The sequence below is a fragment of the Thunnus albacares genome, chromosome 3 (assembly GCF_914725855.1).
Source record: "Thunnus albacares chromosome 3, fThuAlb1.1, whole genome shotgun sequence".
Taxonomy (NCBI): domain Eukaryota; kingdom Metazoa; phylum Chordata; class Actinopteri; order Scombriformes; family Scombridae; genus Thunnus; species Thunnus albacares.
Genome location: NC_058108.1, coordinates 976769 through 990485, shown reverse-complemented (window position 1 = coordinate 990485; position 13717 = coordinate 976769). Strand labels below are relative to the sequence as shown.

General features: G+C 38.8%; 1 protein-coding gene across 2 annotated transcripts in view; it reads left to right on the top strand.

Moving 5' to 3' along the window:
- The first annotated feature begins 7232 nt into the window (after positions 1 to 7232).
- Positions 7233 to 13717, top strand: part of LOC122978439 (activating transcription factor 7 interacting protein) — a 32204-nt gene continuing 25719 nt past the window's right edge. Inside the window, exon 1 of one of the 2 annotated variants that reach the window (XM_044345619.1) lies at positions 7233 to 7857. The gene's annotated coding sequence lies outside the window, so the exon portion shown is untranslated. Of the gene's footprint in view, positions 7868 to 13717 lie in introns of both variants that reach the window. The other variant, XM_044345620.1, reaches the window with a different exon arrangement.

The window sequence follows — 13717 nt, the reverse complement described above, 5'->3', positions numbered from 1 at the left end:
CTTTTACTAATTTTGTGTCTGCAGCTGCTGCTCTGTCTTTTGGTGTGCCACAAGGCACTATTTTGGGTCCTATACAAATGTCCCACAACTTGCTTCCCCTTGGACAGATTATTAGACACTTTGTTGGTTCCTTTTTAGGTTTCAACTTGACAAGAGGGTTGAGTCAAGAGCGACTGGTTCTTGAAGCTGTTTCACCTCTCATCCAAAAGGCTTCCTCAGTTCTGACTGGTGGGAAGTCCTGGTCATTTAACCTCTCTCAGGGTTAAACATACTGCATCTCTAAGTCCAGTTGTTCTTGACTCAACCCTCTGAATAAACCTTGACCTGGATGACTGAGAATCTTCTCAGACAGGCTTGACCAGGTTTTGCAAGCAAAACATTTTCCACAGAAATGAAACACACATTGAGCTTATCTATCTTAAATGATGTGGAACCAACCAAACACATGTGGCATCACTGGAGAGGCACGTGGCATGAGTGGACACTTCAACACCATCACATGATATTCCACATCTATTTTCCAGTGTCAATAATCAGTACAGTAGCATTTCCTCCCATACCTTTATCGTACTAGATCATAGCCCAACTTTTATGGTCAAAATTTTGGCCAAAATAAGCTGATGATTAATACAGTATTTATTTTGCATCTGTACTGTGCTGAGGTGTTAGCGGTATCAAATGTCATATGTCATGGTGTTGCAGTGGCAGTGGTTTTTTTCAGTCCGGTCTTTCATACAATGTACATTCTTGGATATCAGACCTCAGCATCACCTCTCAGACATCAGGAAAAATAGTCTCATTATTTGAACCAAAGGTCTTTATGAAAATGAAAAAATGTTGTCACGTCTAGTTGTCATATAATTGGACATCAGACCTCAGGGCTGATCAGGGCATCAGGTCTAGCTGACTTTGCTAACACAGCTTCTTCATGTTTATGCCAACGAGAACTGCCTGGAAAGTTGTTGGCTTGTAAATGATGTCAACATATGAGCATGTGTGTAAAGCCTTTGGAGTGGCCATTTTTCTTCCATGTTGGGATAATAAGCACCATAAGCACCAAATGTTAATGTTTATGTGTTCATGAATAAGAAATTTACAAACAAAAAAGATTGGATACAGTAAATATAGTTCTTCTCCATGTAACAGTAATATACTGTTTCTCCTGCTTTATAATTGTACAGAAGTTAGTACTAACAAACATCCAGTCAAAGGTTTGTGTAGTTACTGTTGAGAAAGAAATAATCTGACAAATAAACAAGTTGACAAATATTATGGTAATTCATTATTTATTTACTTTAGTTTTTAAACGTAGATGCACAAACTGAAAATTACCTTTGCCAATAGAAGGCAACTTCACGTGAAAGATGGTAGCTACACATTGCCAGTTTCTTTGATAACGCCTGAGGCCACTTTCTCACCTGACTGTGTCCTCGTATAACTTCTTGATAGAATTTTGTCTGATGCCAGAGAAGGTTTGAGAACTGATACCTGATGCCAAAAGACAGATACCTGATGTTTGATATCAGATGCCTGAGGTCTGATGTTCATTCATACGACGCCTTGGACTTGACATTTGTTTTTCCTGTGACTTGAAGCCTTTTAGTTTAAGCAGTGATACCATTTTGAGGCAATACTGAGGTGTACACCACCTAAAGTGTTCATCATTCCTCACATTATATTAGCAGAGAGTTTGCTCATACTACCAATCCCACTGAAAATCAACACCCCAGCTCATTGTTTTGATGTGCTGGTTTTAGCACTTTTGAACTGGAGAGGGCCAGACTAGCTGTTCCCTTTGCTTCCAGTCTTTACGCTAAACTAAGCTAAGCTATGCTAAACTAAACTAATCTACTCGCTCCTGTTGATGGTATCAATCACCTCATCTAACTCTCTACCAAAAATCAAATAAAGGAGTTTTCCTGTAGTGTCAAAGTTTTGTAATTCACAAGATGTTTGTATCTTGAGATTTGTGAATTGATAAGTATACAATATCAATATAATTTTGTAAATGCCCAAACAGAACGATGACATGCATTATTCCAAAATGTTTTGTAAAATGTATCAAGATATGGTCTATTGACATATTTTGTATCATAGACATTACAGACACAATTTTCCTCATTATATCATTTGAAAAGGTACTGTTAAATCATTAGCCCATTGGGCCTTTTCAGGGGTCAATGACTACCACCTGGTAACTTAGTCGAGCAATTACACTGACTAGTCAGATGGTGGCAGTTTAACAAAAACTGGTACGGTAAATGTAGGAAAACTGTGATTATAGCCCACATATTTCCTGGGATACATGCGTTTTCCCCATCAGGTTCGTAAATGTGAGATTTTTGAGGTCAATAATCTGTTAATAAGGCTCTAATACAGTGAACACTTGATGGTTTATGTCCTAATCTGAATAAACTCTCCACATCTGTTTGCACACATTTGTTTAGAAAGCTAAAACCCTTATGTTAACCCTTACCTTAACCTCACTGGAGACGTCACACCTAACTCTAACCTAAAAGAGAGATCACTTGCTGAAATACAGTGAACGCTTGGTGGTTGATATCCTAATTTGTTTCAATTATTCATCTACAAGTAAATGTGCACTCGCCGTGCCACGGAGGCCTGCGCGGGAGGTAATTAAAAGGATCCCGGCACGGCAGTGGTGCGTTTTCTTCTCACATTTACCGACTTGATGGGGGAACATGTATAATCAAACAGTTTTGGACTGTTTAATGCTTGTTGACACTCAGAATCTCTTTATTTTCCAAGTACATTTTATATTCCAGGAATTTATACTCTGCATCCTATCCTTACTCATCCTAACTATTTAGGAGCAGTGGGCAGCGCCAGTCTGACACCCGATACTTGAAGTATGTGCACTGCACTTCATGCTCGGGGGAGAAAGGCTGGTCTGTTGTGCTGGCTCCCTGTATCTTATCTCGTGCACATGAATTAACCAAAAAGGTGGGAACGAATTTTATCTTGTGCACACACAATAGGATTTTGAGCACTTGATGTAATAAAACGTGGCCTCGATATACATAGTTTTTCCTCTTTATGACCACTCCAGGGCTCCGTAACTTTTCACTCTCTTCTGCTAAGTTGTTCCAGTAATCATAAAACTTTGTACCCCGTTTATGTGGATACAACGCAGCTGTTACACAAGGGTTTGAAAACCAAACAACAGTATGTGGCCAGTGTGGTTTTTTTCCTGTCTCGACACAAAGGTTCAGAGATATCACAGCAACTACTGGACAGATTTCCATGTATTTTGTTATGCATATTCATGGTACCCAGATGGTGATTCCTAATGATTTTGATGACTCTTTGATCTTGCATCCAGTATCACCATCAGGTCCAAAAATACCAACACTTTGTTCTATGAGAACTAATAATTATATAAAATTTGCTGTAGATATTGTGGCCACTAGAGGTCTCTTGTGTTGCATCACCATTATGCCAAAATCTGGACTTATACACAAGAGATATGGAAATTAAACGTGAAGACTGACTTGAAATGTATTGAGCACATTCATGCTCCCCAGAGGATAAAATGTTTTGATAAAATCATATTTTTTATGCAACATGACCTTTTTTCTCTTGTACCTAAAATCAAGTACAGGCCAGAATGACACAATACAAATTCATGGATCGGATATACCTTTAATTCATTTATAAAAAGGTAAGTAAGGCATGAGAACGTGGTGTGTGTTTGTTTGTAATCGTCACTCCCTCTCATTTCCTTTGACACTTGGTTGCAGCACAAATGGGTATTGTTGCTTGCACGTATATTTTTCATCGTGATCATTACACAAAACCTGCTGCAGATACAAGTGATTAAGTTTGTAGTCCTATCATCTTCATAATGGGGTATTGTCTATCAAGAGCAGGAAAACAGGAACATCAGGTCTCAACATGAGAGATGTCAAATGGGGACAGAATAGCATGCCCTTTAAAAGCCTACACTTGGAATGTGTTGTGTGTGTGTGTGTGTGTGTGGGGTGGGGTGGGGTGGGCGTTATGTTGTTATGCGTTATGTCTCAGTGACTACATTTTCCCAAGACAATGATTGTTAATGATTTTGGCCTGAGCTTTTCAAATGTGCAGACTGACATGAAATTTACTGAGCAGATTCATGCGCCCAAGAGGATGAATCATTTCCATTTTCAACACTTTCAGTCTCGCACCATCTTCAGGCTGAAATTTCACCTTTACATACATTATCTCAATCTAACATTCAAAATGCCATAAAGGTATCTGAGCATGTTCATGATCCAAGGGTCACACCCTTTGTTATTTTATTCACCCGATTGCCTTTTATTGTAATGCTAACCCCCGGCCTCCAGGACAAGCTTCACATTTTTTGCTGCAGTACTCATGAGAATAGAAGAAAAACAAAATCCTTTGTATGTTGTATGTTATATTCCAACAGAATCCTTCCTTCACAGAAGCACAGATACTGAGCAATAAATCTTGCAGTATTTTTAGTGTTGCAGAGAAAGAACAAGACAGGAAGTGAAACGATGGGAGAGATAGGCTGTTCCTTCTCACGATGTGAGTACAACCCCTTTTTTTTTTTTTACGACGCAGTTCTGGAAATGCGTTCTGCTTTCAGAAAGCAGCTGGACTGCATTTAGACAGACTCAGGATAAACATTAAACACTAAAAAAATAATACATGTGTCTGATCCAAACAGCACAGTTTGGAGCAGCACACATAAATTCAGATTGTAATTAGTAATCGTTATCTTCAATTTTACTGTTGTTCCACAGAAAAAAAGGAAAATTCACAGAATCATACAGGAAACAATGTCAAATGTCGCCTGTTGCCTCTAGATGTCACTAGACCGAGGACATCTGGGGATTTTTTATTTTAATTTCCAGTTCAACTGAAGTGCTGCAACATGATTGATACAATGTTGAATTGAGAATCGAGGTCGCCTGTGACAGAGAGCGAGAGAGAGAAGTGCAAACTTTAACAATGTGAATTAATGTGAGGCGATACAAGGCGTTCGATTGGTCAGCCTTTGTCAGGTAAACTGGATTAGGTCGTCTAATAAAACCCCCCAAAAAAACACGCTGCTTTCCTCAAGTTTCACTGTTGTTTATTGTGCTAGGTCACAGTGAAATGTGTGCATGTAGAGTCTGCTGTCTGTGTAGCGGCTTTTACCTGCATGTCATTCCTTCATGAGAAATGGCTATTTTGAATGGTGCTTCTTTTGATCAACTGTGCACGGAGCCGCAACGCATTTGTGCTCTCTTAACACCATGTTTACTGAGATTCTATTTTCCTTTGGGGGACTTTAATTTTCAATCTTTTTTTCCCATTTTACACAGGTTAACAGTTCTCGTTGCTATCGACAAAAGCTGAGGGTTCTATGTATGTAACCATACCAAGTTACAGCTTGAATACAGACCAGTTTGTTTATCATATTAAAATCTTAATTGGCTTGGTTTAGTAGAAATGATCAAATCCGATAAATATGACAATACTAATAACAATAATATGGCAGCATTTTAACTTTGTAAAGTAAGTATAGGTAATAGCGGAGACGTGTTTCTGTGTATCTTGTGACTTGCAAATTGACCACACCCACACAGTTAGATGCAACTGTGAAAGTGTGACTTTTTGTCACGATTGTTTTTCTTCTCTGTATCTTCTTAGTTTGTGGCCTAAGATGCATACAGTAGAATTGCAATGATCCTGGTTCAGTGCTGACTTTTTTTTGGCCCCTTGTTATCTTCCCTTATTTCCTGTTTATCACTGCTGTGAACTGTCAAAAAGGAAAAAATGCCCCAAAATATCTTAGAAAAAACAAAACAAAAAGCACTTGGTGTCAATGCTCCAGAGGCTTTAAATGACACCATACAGGGACTGCAGTGTTAATGACAAAAGATAACTATCAATTTATTAAGAAAAATACAAATATGACTAAACAAACTAAAATTGAGTATTCTTATTTGCAGCGTTTTTTTGTAAAGAAACATGTGAGGTGACTAATTCGTCAACCATTTCAAAGTCTGTTTACTTGTTTTTTTTAAATTATTTACCACCGATTCTGAACAGTGAACCGATAAACTGACACAGGGTATTACAGCGCTTGCACTACTGATCTTCAGGCTGTTTCCTGTAATAATCTTTCTTTATTTTCTCCATAACGGAGCCTGTGATCTGCATATAGTGTTCCCTGAACATAGAGGCTCTACCTTGTTGAAAAATGTAAATGCAATTCATTTTATACTTCCATGGCAAAGCAGAGGCACTATGTTACAGTGCAGCCTAGCTGAATTTGTTCACGCATATAGATAAAAAAAAAGTCGCCTAACCTAAAGTCTTCTTTTTAATAGACTAGCACTGCAGACCTTGCCTGGTGTGCGAGACTGTGTGAGAGAAAGAGAGAAAGGCACAGGGCAAGGAGCATCTGCAGCTATCACCTCCTTCTCCTGATCATATGGATTTTGGAGTATGAACATACAAACTGTGAGGGGACTCGCCACGACACAGACTACAGCAGGTGCAAAGGATTGCTCCTCATGGACAGGAACAAACATGTAAATGCTTATGATCAGCACGTCACTATAACTCACCCTCTGCTGGCCTCCTGGGGAACTACAGGTTTCATACCCACCAGTGACTCAACAAAATGGCTGACTGTGCTGTACAATGTCAGCAGGCAGCTAAAAAAAATACAGACATGTTGCTCATTGATGTGGAGGTTTAGATATTTTGGAAGTGAAGAGAATAAAAGTGTTTGTCCTTGTCTTCTTGTCTTGTTGTGAGAATTCATAAATGCAAAAACAAACAAACAAACAAACAAACAAACAAACAAAAAAAACACACACACAAAAAGTAGTCCAGGCTAAGAAAATTACCTTTTCAATTCACAACACTGGCTCTGTACCCTGTTACCTTGTGTTGGTCTGATCTCCTGTCTCCTGTTATGTGTGATATTTATTAAATCATCATTAAACAATGAGCGAACCACTACATTGTCACACAAACAGACACTCTGAACACACACACACACACAGGACAACTCAAACACACCTACCTTCCTGTGATGCATAAAACTTAACAAACCTAGTTTTAACCCTTTTGTCTGTACTCAGGTCAACAGACAATTTCTGAGGGCTGTCGTTCAACAGACTCCTCCTCCACCGTTTGAGCCCTCCCCTCAGTCCGGGTTTCTGCCTCCTCCCTCCCTTCTCATGCTAATGTTCATCTTCCCCTGTTCTACCCTCGGCTCAGTGAGGTTGATTCAACCACACTGCAGTTTGGTTTCTCCAGGCAGAGGTGCTGCTGCTCTAACACACTTGTACTAATCCTGCCAGACTATCCATACAAACCGATCTATCACGTCCTGGAGCAGTTCATACCTACCTTGCCGGCTTTAGTTAACGACTTCAGCACCACCACCGCCGTTAGAGAGGCTGAAAAAAAACTGAAGAAGAAAAAAACAAAAACGTTCCGAGCGCGACAGTTGGTCAACGCGACCGTTTGGCGTCTGTCGACCAACCGCCGCCGCCGCCGCCGGTGACGTATGGTTGTGGTGGATTTTTTTGTGCACGAAAAGAGGAGGAGTCTATTTGTGATTCGAACGAAGAGCCCAGTCGCTGCTGAGTCCCACTCAGCCGAGTTGTTGTAGCACAGCTCACAGGGTTTTTTTTTTTGTTACCCCCGGTGCATTTTGTGAACCCGGTGGACTTTGAGCCCCACTGAAACCACATCCTGACCGCAACGGTTGTACACAACAGCGTCAGGAAGAGTTGTCAGTTACACGCGGCAGGAGGAGGCGGAGTCTGCTACTGTCAGGGAGCTGAAAATCGCGGGAACATCGCTTGACGACGCGACGAGTCGGTGAGTCGAGGTACTGCAGCTAGCATGCTAGCTAAGCAGCTCTTCCATTATTTAACACTAACAGATAACATGCTTCTTTTAACTTTTGAATATTAACAGTTTGAACATGAAATACATTTTTTTTTGTTTCTGTTTTTGGTACTTTGATGGCACATTTTACAGTCAGACTAAAATGTTGGCGCTGCAGCGGGAGTAGAAAGTAGCAAGTACGCGCTGAGATACTGACTTGATTAATAATACTACAACAATGTTTTTTAACAGTAGAATTTTTATTTTTATTTTTATGTTGACAATAAAAATGTTTTACAAGCAGATCATGTCACATTTAATGTTCCTGAAACATTCTCTACTGTGAACGTTGCAACGCGATTTTCGTGTTTGCGGTTACTTTTTTAATTACTAAAGTGCTAATTAAGATATGGATTCTGATTGTAATTGCATTAAATATTACGTTAGTCAAACATTTTCTTGCACAGGTTGTGCGTCCTTTTTTTTCTTCTTTCGTGTGTTTTTTGGTTGTTTTTTTAATGCATGTAGCTTCTCCCCTCCCACTGGTAACTTGATTGAAGAACACTTGTGATACACACACATGCCCTATGAACAAAAAGAAAAAAAAGTGACCCAGTTATCTGTAGACTGAATTACTAGGTGCCTTCACACCGCTTGTGTTGTCCATAGTCTGATACAAGTGTAAAGTACTTTTTAATGGCATTCAGTGACTACTCTATTTTGCATGCGGGAATACACATTTGCGTCCCCAACGTATTTGTACCTCACTCTCTAAAGCCTGAAAGGTCCAACCCATACCAAGTCAATGAAGCAACTACTGTATGTTCCAAGCAGGCATGTCCAGCATACTGCAGAGGTGACTGTTTGGGGGAGGGGCAATATGGGAGACAGATTTTGATGAAAGGTTTCCTATCCTGAGATAATAAGTGATGTGATTAATAGACAAATAATAAATTAACCGTCTTTATCACCCCATGGTAGAGCTTTAACGAAGAGTTTTTGGCTTTTATTTTTTTTTTTTAGATGCTTCTATAATTTAATGCAGATTACTGGAGAGTATCCTCAGAATGATAATCAACACTATATCTAAGCCTAAATGGCACAGAATATAAAAAATGAGCAAAGGTGAAGAAGAAACTGCTGCATTCTCCACATTTTGCAGTTAAACCCCCCTCTTGGTCTAAAGTGGTACAGCCCAGTAATTTTCCATGCACCACACTGTCCTAAGATGTGGGTGTGGCTTAATGTCAATGGTAATACAAGAGTTGAGCATTTTTTCTGTTTGCCCTGTCTTGTGGCTTTCTAAAACAGAAAAAAATCAGCATCTTTTCTGGTTTAGGTTAAGTAATTTATAATAAGTAACCAGTTGAGTGTTTTCTCTCTAAACCAGAGAGCAGTAAGTCAGTCACAGTTTGGGGAATTTGGCAGGGTGCAGATTTGGACTGTTTCATCATGTCCATGATAGTTTAATAATTTGGACTCAAATCAGTCTATATAACTTGGAAACTGTTGCAGGTTTGCTTTTACCTTTTGGGAACATGGTACAGCCCTGTTTTTAGTTTCACCTCCCCCACTTCACCCAGTGGCAGTGCTCACATGGTGCATTTGTAATTCATTACACAGCCTGTTTTTTTTCTGCTGAAGAGGAAGCAGCTTTAAAAAGGCTCCACCTCCATTTTTCAAAAGCTTTCCTGTAGATGTTAGGAGTCAGTTATTTTTGACTTTGCTAAATTTGTTTAACCTCTCATTCATTTAGATTGATAAGAAGGTCCTATTGATTATACAGCTGCTAAAAAAATCTGCAGAGCTAGCTACATTTAAAAAGACACTAAATGATAATGTAGGGAAATTCTAGATAGTAAAAGTAAGATCTTCAGGTTTTCTTTATATGGAGAAATGCAGGAGTTTTTGAGTCTTGCAGTGACACAATTCTCAGTCGTGGTTTACACAGGTTTGTAGCCTAATGTAAGTCAATGCTGTGCAGCTGTTAGTCCATGACACAGGTCCATGTACACCCTATATAAACCCCAACATTAGTCGTTTACCTGTGTATAATAGATGGTAAATACCAGTAGTGTATTCAACCACATAACACTTGAGATTCATGTGAATCTTAAACATGCTCACATCGAGCATAATTAATAAGGGGAATATAAGACCTTTCACTTCAGCTGAGTTGTCTCTGTCACATTAGAACGTTGGTTGATGTTAGAGAGCAAATGGTTATGTCATGGATGTCCTGTGACTCTTTTATGATTTTTAAAAAATGATCACATATGATGGAAGAGAAACCTATTTCAACTGTAAGAGTTACTGTATGCACCCACATAAAGGGATCGATGAACATGTCATGTAATACACAGCATTTCCAACACATGCAAGAAACTGCCTATGTATACTGTCTCTGAATAATGTCGGTATTAAGGCTCATTCTGTAATATTATTTATTTATGAATTTCAAAGTATGTATATAATATGCAATTTAAATATTTATATAGCAGATAATAATGTAACAAAATCCCTATTGTTGTGAAAGCAAGTATCATACAAATATATGAATAAGAAATGCATCCATTAGCATGTAAATATCGATGAAAATGTTAACCCAGTCTTTAACTGTTTTTGACAATATAAATATGAGCTAAATTTACAGGATTGATTACTTTGTAACATACATTGGAATCAGCAGTTTGTGTGTTTCTCATCTAATCATAATTAAAAAATTCTGCCTCATTGTAATGCCATTTTTACAGACATTACAGATCATTACAGTAAATCAATCTGGGAGAGATAGCAGGTTTCAATCCTGTATTTATAATTTTGATAGTGGGAAAGTCTTCCTGAAATTTGTCTTTTGTTTCTAAGTTTTTCAAACAATGCCAAGTCCATAAGAACTGGTTTCAACCAGTTACAGCCGGTTTCTGCCTCAGGCTGAAAATAAGAGTGATAGGAAATATGATCTTGGTTCGGTCTCAAAATACCCTGTTTGCTATTCATCATTTATATCTTGACATGATGATAATTAGAAAAACTCACTTGTTTTAAATGAGTACTTTGTATTTCACACAAAGGCCATAATAATTTAGTCAGGCCTACACATTTGTGTTTGTATTCTAAGAGGGACCCAGTACACCAAATCATCTTAATTTGTGATTTATAAGGACCAAACTGGTGCTTAGTACATGTATAGGTGCAAGACATTAACAGTTCATCTTCAAAGTAAACTGTAAACCTGTCTTTGAAATCTGTTTGCTTCAATAAGACCACACTCAGAATCAGAATCACTATCATCTGCATTGGCCAAGTATGTTTACCCACCCAAAGAATTTGACTTCAGTTTAGTGGTTCTCAGTGAACTTAAACACAACACAACAATCTTCAGAAAGGTACACAAGGAATGTCTATAAATAGGTGAAACCGTTTCTGTGAACTGTTAACAGGATACAAATAGTACAAAGACTAGACACTCGTGCAAAGACAGTGAAAGTGTTATACTCTTTCGTTATGTTAAAATAAGACAGTGGTGATTTTTCATTGTTTCAGATAGAGGGAGGTCGGGACATGAGCAGATGTTGCCTATGTTAAGGCTTGCACATCTGTGTCTCCTCCCATTGCCATTGTCATGTACATTATTTTTCAGTGTGTCTGCTTCATTCATTTACGTGTGAGAGCCACTGCTTGAATTTTCATTGCTAAGGAAATCCCTTTGTGTAATATTTCCCTATTTATAACTATTCATATATGCATTTTGTTACACAAAGACATTGACAGCAATTTGTCAGCCTCATGTCTGAATAAGCACCTGAGGTACAGAGTCAATCTTACTATGTACTTCTAGTAACATTTCCGACACACTTTCAACCACCACATCTACATTACTGTTAGATTAACACAATGGCCACAGCAGTGCAAGGTAAAACAGGAACAGAGAGAAATGAAACGCATGTCTTCGATAGCTAAGAGCACTCTTTAAAGTATCTCTCAATTATATCATTTTTACACAAAGTGAATAAACACAGTTGAATAAAACGTAAAACACTGCAAATGAACCAATTTTATGTGGTTGGGGAAATTCTTTTGTGTGACCAGTCATTATGTTTTTATTCCTTTTGCGATGCGTGGCAAAAGAAAAAACTCATCTACGTTCAACCATAAAAATAATCAGACCAGCTTTCTCCCTCCTTACATTCTCAGTATTCATTAATGCAAACTGCATAAATGAAAACTCGTAAATACAGCATGAGTTCCAACGCAATGTCTTTGTGTTCATACATATGCACTGTCGGTCTTAATAAAGTATTTTTTAGTAGAGTCAGACTATGTCCACACCAATACATTTTAAAACGAAAATGAATTCCGTCCCCATGAACATTTTAGCAGCATTTCAGAATAATCTCTGTCCATACTAATACACCTGAAAATGCATATCACATGACCATTCATGTACAGTGGGCATGTGCATACTGGTGCAAACAGGAAGCAGATTGTTTACTCTGTGGTTGGTTGCTTAGGTGGAGAAAATACTATGGAGGGAAAACAGCAATGGCAAAAAGTAAGACCATGTTGAATTAAGCTGAAATTATACTTTCTGTGTCCACGAGGGTCCAGTAGGGTCTGCGTGACATAAATTGTGTCGTGTAGGCTCTGTGCCGACATCTGCATACCTCCAATTTGTTGTTGTGTACACGGTCACAACACTGTATTCCTGTAGATGCTGATCTACTACCCGTGTGTGGAACACATCCTCCAAGTGGACCCCAGAACGTAGTATAAACAGAACAAGTACATGTCCTTGGTGTCTGCAGCTGTCCGTGTACATGTCTGCTCGGGAGTATAAATGAAGCTTTAACCACTGGTAGTCAAGACTGATGTTGTTTGTTATCATCTGGAAAAGGGTCACATGATAGGGGCGTGGCAAATCAGGGAAGGACACGTCGTGACTGATAAGACCCAATCAGGAAGTGAACATGGGTGTCTGCGTAATTGTTTTGATTGTTGTGGCTAACTCGTAGTAAATTTAACGGTCACGAATCTACGAGAGGGACAGACTGAAAATGATTCCGCACACTGGTTTGCGATCTCGGTTTGTCTTTGTTGACGAGGTATCATCTCTGGTTACGAGAATCAAAGTGGTGGGAGTCAACTTAACAGTTTCCAGATTCTTTTTTCAGCCTGTCTCTACCTGCTAACCCTAGCCATTCAGTAGTTATTAGGCTGATGTCTTGTCTAGAAACACAAACAGCAGCAGATCCATTAGTGCGTGTTAGGGAGCTTTCTTTTCTGCTCTGTGCTGACTGGATGCCCAATGCTCTAGTTGAAACATCTGGCACTGACAGTCAATAACTGTATGAGACAATCTGTATTTTATGCATAATGATGCAGGTGGTCCAGATCTTTCATTAGTCTTGCACAATTGTCCAAATATTTATGATGCTTCAATTCTGCACTTTATAGGCAAACAAAAATTGATTTAAGAAACATGAATTGACCCCAAGCAAGCTTAAAAAAATATAGGACTCTGCAAAGGAACTAACATAAAACCCACAGCACCATAAACACCAGCAGGTGTTGACTGGTAATTACTTAATTTAACATAATTTAACATGTCCATAGAAAATCAGTAAATTAAAGGCAGTTTGCGAATATGCACTGAATGTGATCATGATTTCCAGTGGCATAGAGTATGTCTTGCTAGCCAATAACATCGCAGCCCCTGTGCACACTACTTCCACACTTGATGAATGCAACAAATGCTTTGTCAGTTTGGCTCCACAGGTAGTGTAAACAGTGTCACAACTCAAAGCTGAATTAAAGCCATTGCCATGAGCAAAGCTGAAGCTGACCGATGAGG